The 11,009-nt window shown below is 44.6% G+C and overlaps 1 long non-coding RNA gene across 1 annotated transcript; it reads right to left on the bottom strand.

The window, feature by feature from the left end:
• Positions 1–627: 627 nt before the first annotated feature.
• LOC115067738 lies at positions 628–10,598 on the bottom strand. Its single transcript, XR_003847105.1, has 3 exons — positions 10,496–10,598; positions 1,787–1,915; positions 628–877 (listed from the first exon to the last, which is right to left on the bottom strand). It is a non-coding gene; the product is annotated as an uncharacterized LOC115067738 (long non-coding RNA).
• Positions 10,599–11,009: the final 411 nt, after the last annotated feature.

The raw sequence follows: 11,009 nt of genomic DNA, 5'->3' as shown, positions 1-11,009 counted from the left end.
GTCATTCCATCAGTTCTCTTCCTCTAGAGAACACTAACACAGGCCTCTTTTTCTGCCACTTTAAACATGCTCGTTTTCTGACCATTTTTCTTTTACAGCTCTCCGCTCTTCTTTCTGATGTGCATTATAAAGCTAGCTAAAAGTAGACAGCAGTAACAATGCCACAGCCTGAATGCTATGGTGTCTTGAAATTTCCTCCATCAAATTAGTCCATTGCTTTTGAATTCAATCTCACTCAAATTTTCAGGACACGGGCAAAGCAGAGGCCAGAATGCAACACAAATGGCCTCTAGTTGAATGCTCTCTAGAGTTCTCATTCTCATCTGAAACCTCATGAGCCTGGCCTTCACTGACCACATTTCTACCAGCATTCTGGGCTTCTAAACTCCACAAGAATTGCCCATTAAGCTCTGCCTACAGCATTTAAGATTTCCTTAGCCTGTATCTGCAGTCTTCCAAATTCCTCTCCTCTCACACACCAGCTCCAAAGGCCCAAGAACCCCATAGTCAAGTTTAATCATAACAACCCCTTTCCTGGTACCAATTTTCTGCATTAATTACTTTTACATAGCTGAGACCAAAATAGCTGAAAGAAAGCACTCAAGGGAAGAAATATTTATTTAGGCTCATGTTTTCAGTCTATCATGGTAGGGAAAAGACACAGCAGAATAGTTCATATCATGGGGTAGGGAGCATGTGGAAGAAGGATTCACATCATAGAAGACTAGGAAGCAGGCAGTGTGGCAGGAACCATGGGCCAGTTATAACCTTCAGTGGCCCGCCCCCCTAATGACCCACTTCTGCCAGCAAGGTTCCACGACTTCCCCAAAATAGTACCAGAATCACCCGCTGAGCAGCAGACATCTGGAACATGAACCTGTGGAGGACATTTCAGATTTAAACCAAAACAACTTGGCATGGAGTAACACCCTAGTAAATGATAATGTAGGGAAATCTTCACTTTTCTCTTTTCCCTTTGAAGATTTGATGATTTTACTATAAAATAAATTGGCAATTGATTACCGGGAAAAAGATCATAAAGTGTATTAATGTGAAGAAACATGAGACTCAAAGGAGGACTAGATGATAGGAGCTTTTGCAGCTAAGGGAAAGGACAAAGACCTGGGCTTCTGGGGAGGGAGGTGGGGTGGGCTATGCGTGGCTAAGGAGACTGGATGTACAGATCAAGGGCTGTCTTGCCATGCAGATAAAAGCACAAGGCACAAGCCATTGGCAATCCCAGCCTCTTCCTATGGAAGGATCTTTCCCAGGCAGAAAGGGAACCTCCTCTAAGAAAGCCCTTGTCTGCACCCACTGTTTCCTGATGTGGACAGCTTAAGTTTCTCTCTGAAAAATAACTGCTTCTTAGAGCTATCCATGGGGCTGCCAAGATCTGAATACGTGTCAAAGAAATATATTTAAGGTGAGCTAGCCCTTTAGAACATGGTTCTCTCTCTCTCTCTCTCTCTCTCTCTCTCTCTCTCTCTCTCTCTCTCTCTCTCTCTCCCCCACACACACACACATGCTATAGCTGCTAGCCTTTCTGCTTGATATAGTTTGTTCTTGTACTCTTGTAAATAGACACATACAACCTACACTCTAAATAAAAGGAAAATGTTCATCCATCATTATTAGTGGATTTAACAAATACTCTTCCAGGTCCTGTACTGGGTTCAGATGGCAAAAGGAAGGTTGTAGGATATGGGCATTGAGTTTGAAGTTCCCTGAGACTTCCCATAGGTTGATCCCTGGTACAAATCACACACTGTCCATTTGCCTGTCTCACTTGAAGTTTCCCAAACTCAGCCTCCTCCAGAATGCTGTCTCTGCTGGTTACACTGCTCGATCCTCTAAGGGACAAATTCAGACAGCAGCACACAGGACGTTCCTGAGCAGGTGCTTTTGGCCTGGGTACCTGGAGAGAAGAAAAGAAAGCTGACTGAACAGAGAGGAGGTCTAGGCTCTACGCAGTCCTTTGGAAGGCTTCAGTGGCCTCCAAGGCATGTCTCAAGTAGGAATGAGTGGCCGGGCTTTATGTGCCTAAGTAGGATGAATTGCTGGGTGCAAGCGACCTGGGTGAGATAGTTTCCCATGAAAGCACAATCTGCCTGGAGCCATCTGCAGACTCTCCACAGCTGGGGAATGACCCTCATTCACAAAAGGGGACTTGGGGGCTGCAACCACCCCCTGCACTGACCTAATTGTTAGTAGGGACATGTTGATGCCACCCACTGGATCTCCAGGACTGTCTCTCAATTGGACGAAAAAGAGGGAAGGGATTTACAGATCCCCTGAACATTCAGCTGCATTGAATCTGTGTGGAAGAATCTCTTCTGCTCCAGAGTTCTGGGTCCATCCTTCACTGCTAAACATTCCTGACATTAAGGCTTGAGGTCAACAAAGAAAGGGGAATTTGCCATCAATCAAGAGAGTCAGAAGAAATTAACTAGGAATCATGGGATCATTGGGGAAGGGTGAACTGGGTATATTTCAAGATTGGTCAGGACCTTGTTTAAGATGCCCTGTTGCCTTTTCTGAAGGGAGAGGAAGGCAGCCTCCGTGGGTAAAAGAAGGGAGGCTGCTTCCTGGGGCTCTCTGTCCACTGCCGTGAGCAGCTCAGAGCGGCTGATCAGAATAGAATGTGGCTGGTGGGTTGGCTGTCTGCTGGCATGCGCCAACAAGACCCACCATAAGACATACTGAGCATAAATGCTTGTTTGAGTGAATTCTGGTACCACACAGTAGATTTGCAAACATGTCTTCAATTAGAAGCTGCTCCCAGGAAACTATAGCTGCCTTCTTACCCCAGAAAAAAATATCCAAACTCCAATGCCAGAACGCAGATTGGACTTGACTGATGAAGGGATTTAAAAAAAAAAAAAAAAAGATTTATTTTATTATTTACTTGTGTGTGTGTGTACCTATCTGAGGACACCAGAAGAGGTTTCAGATCCCCTGGAGCTAGAGTTACAGGTGGTTGTGAGCCTCCTAATATGGGTGCTGAGAACTGAGCTCAGGTCCTCTGGAAGAAGAGTAAGTGCTCTGAACCGATAAGCCATCATTCCAGTCCTGAACAGATTTTATCAGGAGTTTCTAAGTCCCCTGGAAGTTTTTCAGATTGATCATGATTTGGTACTAAAACTTCCATGAATTTTAAGAATTAAAAAGAAACCTTAGGTTTCCATGAGTTACTCTGTTTGCTGTAAGGGTATGGGGGAAGCGATTCCTAACTGCTATATGTATAAGAACTAAGAAATAAGGAAAGCATCACTGTTGTTGAGATTTATGGATTCACTGTGGAAAGGGGAACACGTGACCACAGAGAGAACTGGGGGAAGATGAGGAAGAATCCAGGATGGAAGTGGAAATATCAGTGTATACCTATGACTTCTGAAGCATGCGTGTATGAACATGTATGTTCTGTGCACACATGTATGTCTTTATGTGTGTTTGTTTATATACAGGTATCTGTTTCTTAACACTGGAGGAGTCAAAAGCAAAGACACTCCAGTCGTAGTGAGCACAGTTGGTACCCAAGCTGGATCTCTAACACCATCCCCTACCACAAAGAATCAGGCTCCATAGAACGATGGCTCACTCCACGGTTGAGAAAAGGGAGCTGCAAGATGAACCTCGGACATCTTATTGTGCTACAAAGTAAGATGGGGGTTCAGGGATATCAGAAGGACAGCAGTCAGATTAGAGCGACTCTGCTGGCCACACTGATTAAGAACAGTAGTGAAATATGCATCATTGAAAGAAATATGAATTCCAGTCTTCACCAATGATGGATGGATGGATGGATGGATGGATGGATGGATGGATGGACGGACGGATAGACGGACAGTAAAATGCCAACCTGGGTAAGCTGGTCAAAGTGGAGAGAGGGCTATAGCAGGAAAATGCTCATTTTGTAAACAATAATGACAGGGTTAGACAATAATCACCAATGAAGTTAAATCTAGGGAGAAATTTTGGCTAAGAGCCGGCTATTTTGAAGTATCTTTAAGTGCTTCCTACAGACCATTTATTAGTTGCAAGGAAAGAAAAAAGGAGTAATTATGAAGTAGAAAAAATCAAACAACACCTCAAGTGGGTGATCAAAATTAACATCTTCAAGGGTTCAGAGGAACATCACAGCTTCCAGAGGGAAACACATCATCTCTGCAGTATCCTGTCCAGGAATGTTACCATGACAAAGCAACAGTTCAAGCTAAGATAAAGAATGTTTTACTAACACAAAGAAAAGAGCAGTTACATTCTTCAAAACTGTCCATTTCATAGACAACAAGGATGAGCTGAGGATAAAGGACCTAGGAAGATGGTGCAGTCGGTAAACTGATTATCACACAAGCATGAGGACCTGAGTTCAGATCCCAAGCACCCAGGTAAAAAGCCAGGTGTGCCAGTACTGGGGGAGGAAGAGGGAGGTAGAGACAGGGAGACCTCTGAAGCTTATTGTCCAGCCAGCCTAGTGGAATAGATGAACTTCAGGCATGTTGAGAGACTCTGTTTTAAAAAAATAAAGGTGGATAGGGCTGGAGAGATGCTCAGGGACTAAGAACACTTGCTCTCTTCTAGAGGATATGAGCTCAGTTCCCAGTACCCACACTGGGTGGTTCACAACCTCCTATAACTCCAGTTCTAGGGGATCCAACTCCATCTTCTGGCCTTCCCAGGGACCAGACATGCAGAAAATATAGGACTCCTATATTAAGCTTCACCCACCCAAGGCTCAGAGACTATTGTGGAAGAGGGAACAGAAAGATTGTAAGAGCCGGAGGGGGCACGGGGCAGGGAGGTACATGACCATATGGAAAAAGGCTCCTGGGAACCTGCTCATATGAACTTATAGCAATGGTGTCAACATGCACAAGACCCATGAAAACTCAAGCAGACAAAAACCCATCACAAAACTGTGGACATAGGCAGCAGGCCCCAATCTTAGCCAAAGAACTATTCACAGCTGATTACTGCTGGGTGAGGAAGACCTGATCTTCTTAAAAGGAGGGACCCTCGATAGGCTGAACTTAGTGGATGAACTTACACTGACAGATGTCTGGGGACACTAACGTGACTCAATAAGCCTTAATGCAAATGACAAAATGCATGAAATCCAGTGGAAGGGGCTATGGGACAGCACTGATGGGGAAGAGAGTATAAAGATGATTAAGATGTTCTGTATGAAATACACAAAAGTTCAATAAAAATTATCAAAATAAGACAAAATAAATATATCTTTTTTTAAAAAGTGGAGAAGAAAGGTGTCCTATGCCCACTCTAGCTTCCACACATATGCACAGGTACCTACAAACAAAACAACATGCACACATACACATATCCACACTAGCAAGTACATACACCACACCCATAACACAACACCCACAACATAGTGCACAATTCTTTTTTTTTTTTTAAAGAAGACTGAAGAGCAACAGATATTTAAAGCAGTCAGAAAAGCCCTCACACATTGCTGTTGGAATATAACATAACACACATCCCTTTGCAAAACAACCTGGCACTTCCTCAGATTTTAAACATAGACTTGCCATGGGCCTCAGTAATTCTATTCTTACAAACAGATAAACCCAAGAGAAAAGAAGACATATCCACACAATAACTTGTTGGTTTATAGTAATATCATTTGTGTTGGGCAAAAAAATGGATTACTCACACTTGTAATAAACAGAACATGGTATATCCATTCAGTGGAATATTATTTGGCCACAGAAAGAAATGATGTGTCAAAACATGTCACAGAATTTCTGACCACTGAAAATATTGTGCAGGGTAAAAAGATCGAAACACAAAAGACCAAATGTTATGATTCCATTTATATAAAATGTCCAGAGTGAACAAGTCTATCCAGACATGAAGAAGTTTTCTCTAGAACTAAGAGATAGGAGATTACTAATAGTTAAAGGGCTTTTTTGGTGGGGGGGTGGGGTGATAAAGATGCTCTAAACTTGGGCTGTAGTGTTGCTCATACAACTCATGAATATACTAACAGCTGGGGCTTGCTGTTCTTACAAAGTATTCAGGTTCAGTTCCCAGCAGGCAGGGAGTTCACAACTGATTGTAACTCCAGCTCCAGAGAGTCTAACACCCTCTTCTGGCCTCCATGGGCACTGCACTCATGTGGCATATACATACACACACATAAATAAAAATGAAATAATATCATATTTATACTAAGAACTATTGAATTGTATGTCTTTTCTTTGTATGTTTGGGACAGGGTCTTACCTCAAGCTGATCTCAAACTCACTATGTAACTGAGACTGGTCTTGAACTCCTGACCCTCCTGATTCCCCCTCCCAAGTGTTAGGATTATAAACATGCACTACCGTGCTTAGCAATTTGTATATTTTAGGATGAATTATATGATTTGTGAATTATATTTCAATAAAGATAGTTTTTAAAGTCTATTACTGTTTGTTTAAAATACTCAGGTAGAGCTAGGGATGGTAGTGCACACCTGTAATCCCAGCACTTGGGAAAGTTCAAAACCAGAATGGCTATGCAGTGAGTACCACCCAGCTAGGGCTGCATTGTAAGACCCTGTCTCAAAAGGAAAGAATAAAATGAAATACTTGGGGAACAACATTTAGTGGTATGCTTTATCTCTAAAGAGAAATTTCTAGAAATAAAGAAATAAAACACACATACACACGAAGATGGATGGAGAAACATGAAGATCATTTAGGCTTTTTTGTGAGTGGTTCTAAAGGAACTGTGCAGGCAAAGAGCAGAGGGCCCTGGTCAGAGGGCTGGAAGTGAGGGAGCAGGTAGACACAGCTGTGGTGTAGACCATGCCCTAAGAAGAATTCATGTGAAGAGAAGTGGAGAAATATGATGGGAGCGCAAGCTATGGGAGCTGGAGAAGGGCTTTCCGGTGTAGAAAAGTGCTGGGGCAGGGGGGTCCTTGGTGGGAAAGGACCCACTATGGGAGCCACGGGAGCTGAGAGATGTACCAGACAGCCAGTTCCAAGAGAAGTTACAGGAGCCAAAAACCTTGGCTTGTTTCCCCCAGAGAGCTGGGAACAAAAGAAACTAGACAGATGATGACCGAACATGCCTGTGATTTGACTACAGTAAGATGGGGGAGTCCTGTCAGCTGGCTTTTCACTGTGGGGTGAGGACATTTCATCTCCTGAGAGTCCACCACATACTAGCTGTGTGGTCTTGACAAATGTGGCGAGTTTTGTAAAATGGATGACACTTTGAAGGACTTTTGTGAACACAGCAGGATGCTGAGCCTGAGTTTACCTTCATGTTTGTACGTATCCCTGCTCGTTCTGCTCCCCACAAATGCATGCAGCAGTGCATTTCTTTGAGGAAGTAACCTTCCATTCATCATCATGCCCCTACAACCTATCAATGCCTGGCACGTAGTAGGTGCTCAGTAAACATTTGTTCATGAGATTTCCTCTTTACCAAGCATCTGTATCAGTAGCTGACACAATACTAGGGATTTTCACTCCTGTCCCCTCATCTACTTTTCACAGCTGCACTACATTGTGTAGGTTTTTGGGCCCAAGCAGCTGTCCTGTCCTTTGCTGTGGCACAGCAACCACTGTGTGTTACTGAGAGTCAAATTGAGCCATGTCCTTTAATTCACCTTGAAACAGTCACCTGGATTCTGCCTGTGTGCCTGTCACCCCATTGTGATGAAGGATGCAGATGATCAATTTAAATGCTTTTCCTGCCCCGAGAGAGCTGGTGCTACCCCAGGAAGAGCTTCCATTTCTGCCAGCTCATGACTCCATAAGCCCTTGGAAACAACATTCAAGGCTGGGATTGCTCAGCGCCTCCCCGACTTTGCCTTGGCGATGTGTCTGCAGCCTTCCAGGACTCCTGGAGGGGCTTCTCAGAAGCTTCTTGCTCTCCCTCAGGAGCTGGGGTGGACGGGTTAGAATCCTAAGCAATGGGACTTCATAATTCAATGGAGAATTGGTATTTTTGACTTTGTATGTTAAGTTTTTATAAAGTGCAAAACTCTAGTACTCCAGGAATGAAATGGATTTGAACACAGTTACTTCAAAATCATGCTCTCTGGGGGCTGGGGAGATGGCTCAGTCAATAAAATAACTGTTGTGCTAGTATAAAGACCTGAGTTTAGATCTCCAGTACTCATGCAAAAAAGTAGGGTCCAATGTGCATCTGTAATCCCAGTGCTGGGAAGGCAGGCACTCACAGGATTATCCTTGCGGCTTGTGACAAGACAGTGTGGCCAATCAGCCAGCTCCAGGTTCAAAAAAAGTAAAATGAGAGCAACTGAGGAGAACATCCAGCATAGTGTTTGTCCTCCACACACATGCACACACATGCAAATGAGCATGTACACGTACACACACACACACACACACACACAGGGTAAGTTATTCTACCTGAACAACTAGATGAAAGAGGCTTAAGGATTCTAAATGCAAAGTAACAATGAAGAAATGGGAACATTACTCACCTGAAATGTACGCACTGAAATATCACCGTATTCAATAATTATACAATTATTATGTAATAATCCAATATTTTAAAACTTTGAGATATTAACAACCTGATCAACCATTACATTCTGTATATATATATATGGATCTGTCCCATTGAATCCCCACAAACTTGTACAATTAAAATCTAATATTAAAAATCAGAGCTGGGTGTGGTGGCACATGTTACCCAGCAATATAGGAGGAAGAGACAGGAGGATGCTAGAAAGCCAGCCTGGCCTACATAGGGAGACCTGCTTTTTAAAAAATAAGTCTGTCTTAACACCACCAGGTTTGTGGGAACAGAGAAAACTGAAATCTGCCCTTGAAAAATGAGAACTCCAGGTCTGGAGAGATGGTTCAGCAGGTTAAGAGCACTGGCTGCTCTTGCAGAGGACAGAGTCACCCACATGGTGACTACCAACCATCTGTAACTCCAGTTCCAGGAAAATCGGCGGCCCTCTTCTGATCTCCTCTGGCATTGCACAACAGGAGTGCACCTTCCTACATACAGGCATTATACTCATACACATAAAATAAAAATAATAAATAAAATTTTTTAAAAAGGAAAATGAGGACTTAAGAAGGGTTCAGTTCTGTTTTCCCCGGCCGTCTAGAGCCCCAGCTTTTATCTCAGTCACTCCAAGCCACAAGTCCCCAGACCTCTCTGCCTTGAGCTCAAGATTTTTCTTTCTGGTGCGGAGTTTGAACCAAGGGCCTTGTATGTGCTAGGCAAGCTCTGAGTGAGCTCACCCCCCCGCCCCCGCAAGGGTATTTTCTCTTCAGCCTTTGTGTGCTTGTTGGGGACGGGGCGGGGCAGTCCTGCTGGTGTCCACACCTCAGGGAACACAGGGCCAGTGTGTTCTTTGAAAACGGCTCTGCGCAGGCACCTGGCAACCGGTGCCCTTGGGGTTGAGAAGAGTCGGATGACAGCTCCACTGCCCACACAGGGTGCATGTGCGGGACCGCTGCTCATGTGTATTTCCCTTGTGGACATAACCTTTAGAAAGGGACCAGAGGCACTGTGTTGCGAAAGCTCCCCGCTTACATTTCTAACGACATTCCCTAGTCCGCTCTGGGTCTAGAACATTCCTCCCTCTGCCCTGCTTCCCCATTTCTGCCCTGGAAACGGAAACAAAACATCAGCTGGCGGGAGAGGGGAGCAGCACGGGCCTCTCCCAGACGCTTCCCCCACACCTGAAGGCCCCCTGCAAGGGCTCTCCCCAGGGCCAGGCCTTCACTGGCTCTCAGGGTTTCTGAAGGCAATTTCGGTGACTCAGAGGTGGGGATCCGCCTCCCTGCCTTTCACACTGGAGCTGGGCCCGCCTCCCAGGCATCATCTGCCACACGGGGCGCATCGCTCATCCTGCTTCACACAGCCTCTTTCTTCTGTCTCATTGTTAACCTTACATAACTTTGGCTCAAGCACAAAAATAACTCATTGAGAGGCCTCTGAATTTCAATGCTTGGGGATTTGTGAGAACATCCTAAGTGAGGGAAATGCTAAATTCCCATGGCTGGGAAGGTGACCTTCAGAGCTGTCCCTTCCAGGTACTTACAAGGGCGGTGGTGTGTGTGTGTGTGTGTGTGTGTGTGTGTGTGTGTGTGTGTGTGTCCACAGAAGGTGACTGACAACTCCAGCAGAGGGATCTGCAGGGAGTCACATGGGTCTGACCCTCCCTCTGCTCCCTTCTGTCCTCAATAAGACTTTGGTTTATTTACAGGTTCTCCCACTAAATGCATAGATTGATACTTTCCTTCCTTAAAATCTTCAATCTTTAACAGAAGCTAAACCCGGTGATGCATGGCTGTAATCCCAGCACTTAGAAGGCTAAATCAGGATCACAGGTTCCAGGTCAGGCTGCGCTATGGCAAGACTCTGTCTCGATGAAGGAGAGAAACGTGTGTGTGCACAAAGAGAGAACAAGAATCCATGAACCACTTGTACAAAGGCGTTGTGTTAGCTAAGGAGCAAAGATGCAGGAGACCCATTAGATCTAAAGCCTTACCAGGGACCTTTTGTTCTAGGCTGAAGAGTCTAGTCCCATCTGCAGCGTCTGGGTTCCAGCAGTAAGTCAACTATTTGTTGCCTGTCATTGGTAAGAGAGCCCTTGGAGACTCCACCTCCTCCTGCATAAATTAGAGAAAATAACACCTAGAGCTCCTTAATAGTTAAGACACTTCAACACAGAAGCATTTGTACAATATTGACCCCAGGGTGCTCATGGCTGGTAGTTCTCTTTTCCTGAGAATGCAGAAGCTTTAGTTCAGATTCATTAAGTACAGTGATTATGTTGGCTAACCTCGGTGAGATTGAGATTTAGAATCACTTAGAAGGTAAACCACTGGGTGTATCTGTGAGGGTGTTTCCATAGAGGTTTAACTGTGGAGGGAAGACCCACCCTGAATGTGGGCAACACCGTCCCCTGGCCTCTGGTCCTGGACTAAATGAAAAGGAAGAAGCCAGCTGAGCCCAGTGTTCATGTCCCTCTGCTTCCTGACTGGAGACATAATGTACCTCAC

Source organism: Nannospalax galili, unplaced genomic scaffold, assembly GCF_000622305.1.
Source record: "Nannospalax galili isolate Female #2095 unplaced genomic scaffold, S.galili_v1.0 scaffold44, whole genome shotgun sequence".
NCBI lineage: Eukaryota > Metazoa > Chordata > Mammalia > Rodentia > Spalacidae > Nannospalax > Nannospalax galili.
This window is presented reverse-complemented; position numbering and strand designations above follow the sequence as displayed.